This window comes from Passer montanus, unplaced genomic scaffold (assembly GCF_014805655.1).
Source record: "Passer montanus isolate IOZ18808 unplaced genomic scaffold, ASM1480565v1 scaffold88, whole genome shotgun sequence".
Classification (NCBI taxonomy): Eukaryota; Metazoa; Chordata; class Aves; order Passeriformes; family Passeridae; genus Passer; species Passer montanus.
The window spans coordinates 2,658,051-2,665,282 of NW_024374145.1; the positions used below are offsets into that span (position 1 = coordinate 2,658,051).

At 36.9% G+C, this 7,232-nt stretch overlaps 1 long non-coding RNA gene across 1 annotated transcript; it reads right to left on the reverse strand.

The window, feature by feature from the left end:
- Positions 1–203: 203 nt before the first annotated feature.
- LOC120513755 lies at positions 204–6,342 on the reverse strand. Its single transcript, XR_005630355.1, has 3 exons — positions 6,224–6,342; positions 669–741; positions 204–296 (listed from the first exon to the last, which is right to left on the reverse strand). It is a non-coding gene; the product is annotated as an uncharacterized LOC120513755 (long non-coding RNA).
- Positions 6,343–7,232: the final 890 nt, after the last annotated feature.

Consider the following 7,232-nt stretch of genomic DNA (forward strand, 5'->3'; position numbering starts at 1 on the left):
GTGAGCTCTGTAGTACTGAGGGAGAGGACAAAAGTTTCCATTTTCTAATATTCTGTCTAATTCTGACCCCAATCTTGTGATTTCAGTTGATCTCCATTGCAGGCTACTGAAATAAAGACTTAATGGACTTTAACTGAGGCTTACCAAAAATAGCTGTTACCTACTTCATCAAGAGCTATCACAAAAGATGCATTAGGTCAGAAGCCCATCCTGCTGCAATTGATGATGAATTGTTGATAATTGAAGAACAAGCCAGGTTTCTTCCTTGTGGTGTGTCTGAGGTGTGAGCATGAAAGCTGAAGAAAAAACACAACACTTTAAAAAAAAATTAAACATATTAGAAGTAATTCTATTTACTTTAAGGATACAAACACTCCAAAACTGATAAAAAATTAAGATGAATATGACAATAAGCACAAATAAATTGTGTTGCTTTGTCTGCAAGATCCCCATGTCAACATGCCAAAGAAGCTTTCCTGCATTTTGTATTACTTCTTTGAAATATCAAATATTTTCCTCAAAAGAACAAGGACTATAGAACTGAGGCAGGTGAGATGTTCATACTTAAACCAATTCATTTCTAGTAATATTTCTAGCAATATCCCAAGACTTTTGGAACCTCATTGATTTTATACATAGACAAATCCACTGTATGGTAAGGCACAAACCCAAAATTTTCTGGACTCAGCATTCTCAACCAGTGATGTTCCTACTGCACTCCCTCTCGTGACAGTGCAATATCTGTGGAGAAAAGATGAAGGGAAGATATGGTGCCAGCCAAGGAGCCTATGGACATGAATCCATCATCCTTTAAGAACAATGAACAGTTTTGTCTAAAGCTGAGCTTCTTTTTAACGATACGGATATTTAATCTCTATATCAGAGCCACAGCAATGAGAACAAACCAGGGTACAAAGACAATGAATTTTGCTAGGCTTGGCATGTATGAGCTCCAGCTACCTTGGGGTTACAAATCCAAAGCAATGAGGGAGGCAAGCTGAGAGTAAGTAAAAGTGGTTTTCCTGTGACCCAAAGACTCCCTCAAAAGCACACAGAGAGACAAGCAATAGAGCACCCGAGGTTGTACAAACATGTTGTTATGATCTGGTTTAAACCCAGAAGAGCAAAGAAAATTAGGTCTCTGCAAATAAAATGGAAAGAATTTTGAAGGTACAAAATATACCCAAAAATGTGGTTAAAACCAAAGAAAGTTAGATGCTTGTGCCAAAAAAAAAAAAAAATTATTTTATTTAATAGCAAAAGAGGCAGAGAGAAGTGTCTTGGGGATGTTTTATGATCCCATTCTAGTTTTGAGGTATGGCCACAGCTCAAAAGAGAGCACCAGGGACAACTTTCCCAAGGACTTTTCCTGGGGAAGGCAGTGAAAAGCTCAGAGAAGAGAAAACAATTCTTATCTCTATCCACTACTCCTGTTCACTGTGGAATGTGTTATGAAGATTGTTTACCCAAAGTGATTTGCTAATTGGACACTGGTGAAGGTTGTTTTGATTCCTTGACCAATTAGATCCATGTGTGTCGTGACTGTCTGGAGACAGTCACAGGGTTTTCTTTAGTATTGCTTAGTATAGTATCTCTTAAGTATATAATTTAGTATAGTATTAGTGTAATATAGTATAGCTTAATAAAGCAATTGTTCAGCTTTCTGAAATCATGGGAGTCAATGCACATTATTCCCCAGCTGGGGGATTGCCTGTTTCTACAATATTGGGATTTGATCTGTTTTGTTTTGTGCCCAGGTGTGGCAGCTGTCCCCCTCCACTCCCCATCCTCCCTGGCCCCGGGGCTACCACAATGAATGGGTGCTGGAGATACAGGGATCCCCTGTGGGGGGCTTTTGATGGGCCATGACATCCCCTCTACTGTGGATAAGCTTTTCCCCATGTGAAGGGCTCCAGAGCTGAGTCAGTCTGCACAGCAGAGGATGGCTTATTTAATGAATGAGTGAATTCAGGCAGGTGTTAAAGGACACTGTTTGTGTCTTGAATGTTCTGTTACACTGCCAGATTTTATTCACACCATTTGAATAATAAAACTGACAGAAATCAAAGTTTAGCTGGACACAAACAAGAAAATGATACAGTGCCAGTTTATGCAGTGATTCTAATGGGGCCAGTTGTCCATTTTCTCTTCTCACACAAGCTAATATCCTTAAAAAAGCCAAATAAAGGGATGCAGAAAGGACAGGCCAGTGAATGAATACTGATGGACCTACCTTTAAAGCACCTAAGCCAGCAAAGAAGGTGAGAGGGTACAAAGGAGGCCTGCACTCCTTCACCAGCCCATATGTGTGCAAGTCAGTGTCAGCAGCTGTTCTGCACTCCCTGGGGACCAGAGAGTAGGAAGGGCAGCTGGGGAAGGGTATGACAGCAGCCCTTCAGGCTCTTTGCAAAGGAAACAGAGGCCAAGAACAGCCTCATCTAGCACCCCAGCACACATCTGTTAGTATTAAGCCAACAGCTGGACTACAGTGAAGCACACCATAGAATCCTAGAATAGTTCAAGTTGGAAGAGGACCTTGAAGACCACGTCTTTCCAACACCTTCAACTAGACCAGTTTGCTCAGAGCCCCATCCAACCCAGCCTTAAATATCCAGATCCCATCTCTCCCAGTCTCATGCACACCTGCCCAAGATTTACACACTGATATAAAAGACAAAAGAATCAGAAGAGTCCATGGCTTTGCTCGAGACTGTTTTACACAATAACCACCATGAATCAGCTGGGACTCCTGCCAACCTCACATCCTGAATTTTCTTTGAAAAGCAGATACAGAAACTTTGCATAAGTGAATGATTAAAGAGGAGCACCAGATTATTGTCTGCATGACACCTTCTTTTGTTAAGGTGATCTCCAAATGAAAGGTGGACTCATAACTGAGTGATCAGAAGAGCACACTGCTGAGCACCAAATTATTCAGAATCTAAATGCATCTATTTAATATCTGAAAGATTATCTCAATTTATAACACACAGTGGGAAGATGAGAGTAATTGTCTCACAAGCACAGGAGCTTTTGTTCCTGTAATCCACTGACCAAGAAAAGCATCTGACCTGCACAGCAAACAGAGGAGATTAAATTGTTAGCTGACACAAGCAAGATAAAAGGGAGCAGTCATTTCTGTGCCTCCAGTTGCACAAGTTCAGTTCTAGCAGAAAGACAGTCCTGTCAATTCCTGGCCTTATAAATTCATTAGTCAAAGTTTACTTCTCCTGAAACAATCCCTTTCCTCAAATGTCTTTTAAAAACTTTTTTTTTTCTTCTGATAGATCCCTTTTCATTGTATTATCTAAGCACTAGGGAGGAAGATATTTTCAGGCTTTTCCATGCAAAAGAGATGAACCAAAAGATCTAAAACATATGCTTCTATTTTTCTAATAAAAAATAGGGTCTTCCCTCCAGAAGTCAGGGCTTCCAGAAAACAGCAAAAGTTTCTGATGAAATGTTGACACTAATTAACAGCTCATACTATTCTCTGACGTGATGGAGAGAAACCACTGGTGGAAGCTACTTTTAACACAAAATATCATTATGAATGACATTCACAATAAGCATTAATTAGCTTACAGTTTTTAAAGTTCTTACATGAATCTATGTTTAAATTAGAATAAGAAAAATTAAATTAGAATAAGAAATTGCTTATTCTGTATGACAGAGAAAAATCTGGAGAACTGAAGAGAATTGCATCCTTAAGAGAGTTTGGCACAAGCAAGTCAGAACCAGCCACAACAAATTTTAGTACCATTCAACACCTCTCAAGTCAAGCATGAACTATTGGGCTCATTGCTGCACAAAGAATAAATCTCCATGGCCTGAAATACTTGTTTTATGAATACAAAAATACTGATTAAAAGTCATCATTTAGATTAGCTCAGAAAGTTTCAGTGCTGACATAGTATTTCTTCAGTGTTGTCTGATTTACTAGACAATACTGGTAAATTTAAAAATTTTTAAAACTTTGTAAAAAAAAAAAAAAGCCAATTCTATAGCTCACAAATTAACAGGCAAAGAAGCTTTGATTGTCCTTAACTGAAACTAAAAAGTACAGAGCAGCCCTGTTCATCTGCACTCACTAGAAGATTTCAGCTATCCCAACCTAATTCCATTTTGTGGCTACAGTTCATACCTGTAGGGTACCCTGAACTTCTGAAATTCTCAGAACCTGTACTTGGTAGCTGAGAAAATGCAAAATAATAAAGAAAATCTGGCCAACAGAACCACATAAAAATTGAACTTGATGCATTTGACTTTTTATGCTATTTTTGTGTGCATTAATATGTTTGTACATGTGCCCAGAAACAGCACTTCAGCAAGAAACAGCATAAGCCAAGGTAGTTGTGTTTGAAAACTTTGATTTCAAATTAAATTCTAAGGGAAATTTTTGTTTTATCTAAGTATTTAGATTATCTTATTTCCTCCGAAATCAGTTATAAGTTCACTCCTCTACTCTGCTTTCCTGTATTAGTGAGGGAAAGCAGTTTGTGAAATATGCAAGGACAACAGTCTTTAAAAATGTCAATTACTATACAGCAATGCATCATTCCTCTGACAAGAGGGATATACCTATATCTGCTACCCCATATTCTCCTGGACTTTAAAGTTAGAATCAATGGATAGACACAGAACAGAAAATTGAAGGGGCTGTAAAACAGATCAGGAGAATCACATATTTGTATCAGAGAAGTCCCAGATTCCAGCAATCATAAAGGTATACAAAAAGAAGATAAAACAAAGTGAAAAAAATCAGAATAACTAGATGGAATACTGTTGCTGAGAGCTCCTAGCTTTGTCAGCTGTCATTTGACTGACAAGATCCTTTTTTTTTTTTTTTTTACAAATGCTGTATTATATTTACAATATATTCAGATTTTAGAGGGACAGACTCGCTCCAAAATTTAATCAAGTTTGTTTCATTCATTCTCCTGCAGAGAAGATGTCTTTTTTCCATAAATCTGTTTATTATTTTCCTCCATTTTTCAATTCAAAGTCATCTAAGCATGTCATTGAAATTCAATACCCTTTTTTTTTAAATGAAGGATGTGTACTATAATTTTTAAGATTTGTACTGTACTGTGTCCTATAGAATAACTTTATAGGACTAGATATCTCACCGGCAATCTAAAAGATTTCTTAAATTGCCTCTCCAAAAATGTACTTCAAACAGAGAAAAATATATAGTTCATAAATTTTGAGCAGCTACTAAACTGCTATGCATATGTCTTTGCAAAATGGGGACTTTCAACTATAATGAAAGAGAGCATTTATTTTATTCTCCTAGGAATTTGTTTAAAAAAAACCCCAGCACATAATTAGATAATATTCAAGAACTGCATGTTATTCAAAGCTATTCAGAACCCAGGTTTCTCAGGGAATACAGAAAACTTCACATTTGCTTTAATCTCCACTACAGATTCTACTTCCTAATAATTTGCCATGAAGAAATGGAAATTAATTAAAGAAAACTTTTAGTATTGGGAGAGAAGAGAAGAAAATGTAACAAAAGGTAAGCATTCTGAAAGAACATTGAAAAGAGAACAACAGACTTTTCTTCAATTTTAATTTAATTAAAAAGTTCTTTGCTTTTTCTTTAAAAAAAATTAAAAGTGGAAAAAATACTTTGAAAAATTATAATATATCTAATTATAATTAAACAGCCATCCAAAACCCCAATGTATTACTTAGTGAATCGCATTTCAGGTAGTGACTGTTTATCTGGGGATTTATCATACCCTCCATTAACTCATCTAAAATTAACAGTAGAACACATTTTACTGATTTGCCTAGAGTGAAAACTTAGTTCCAGACCAGTCTTTGCTGTTAACTCATTATAATTCCTTTAAAAAAAAATTTATATATATATATATATAACCCCTTTCTTTCTGTAAATGTGTTCTACCCTGTCCTAGGACATCCCTCTCCCATTGCTGGTACTGCTGTTCCCTACTGGAATGTTTTGCTCACAGGTGGTGACTATATCACCACACACAGATCTGGCAGCAGTTTTCAATGTAGGCTAAGTGTTTCTTATACCTCTCCTTCATTATGAAAGATCTGTAATAAGATTTGCCTCATACCATAAATTACATGATCCAGAAAGCCAAGAAGTTTGAATGTAGGTTTGGGATGAAGTAACAACCCACCCTAAATCACTCTTTAAAAGAAAATATCTATTTTAAAAAGCTACTCGTGGGGCTGTCCAGCTTACTGTTTCAGTCTCGTGAAATTCCCATTTCAATATCAGGCTCCAGTCTGTAGCTGCTCATTGCAACACATGCCCCCAGCTCCTCTCTCCTGAAATGGAAGGACATATAAACCCAATTTTAGCATATGAAACAGTCCAGCTATTTTATCTTTACCAGGAGCAGAGAGTATTTTCCTCCATTCAAAGCCCATCCTAATGAAGACCCAGCCCTCTGGGAAACGAGGCCCAAATGTGCCCATCACAGCTGTCATTCACCCAGGTACTCAGCAGTACCATCCCCCAGGACAGCTCCAGGTCATGAAGGAATAGTACAGAGATCAGCCTACAAGTGCCAATTAATGTTCAGATTCAGGTGGATTCAGTGCCAGCAAAGAGGTACAGTCCTAATTTTCTGTGTACTAGCAATTTTCTGCTTTCTTGTGCCTAACCTGTGGCTATTACCATGCTTCACAATTAAGATTTTTTTTCCCCTCAACTGCAAATATAATTACTGCTTTCTTAGGCTCCTCTCTTTTCTTACTTTTTGTCTTACAGGCTAATGATCTGTCAACTAACATTAAATTATTTGCTCTCCTAATTGCCTATTTTCAAATAATAGATTGTGGAGGAAGGTGGCTACCTTAGCACTTTCTCTGTACATTTCAAAAGAAGAAAGAATTGATACATTGGAAATGAAAGACTCAAATCCTAACATAGCTGTAATCCTACTTATAACTCACATATATATTTCATCCACAATATTAAAATATGTAACAAAATTTCTGCAGTATTTTTCATTTCCCTTCCAGTATCAGTTACTTTTATTCCAAAGCCTATAAGTTTTTCTCATTTTCAGATCAAACATTCAAAGCATCCTGAAAAGTTGAATACTGCCATAATGCTGCATTTAAAAATTTTTAAAAAAAACCGAGAAAAAATATGATTGAATCCACTGATATTTTTTTCTACCTTGTAAGAATTCTTCCTGTATGCCAATACAAAAAAGGAAATCACAACCCCAGACAGCTGACTA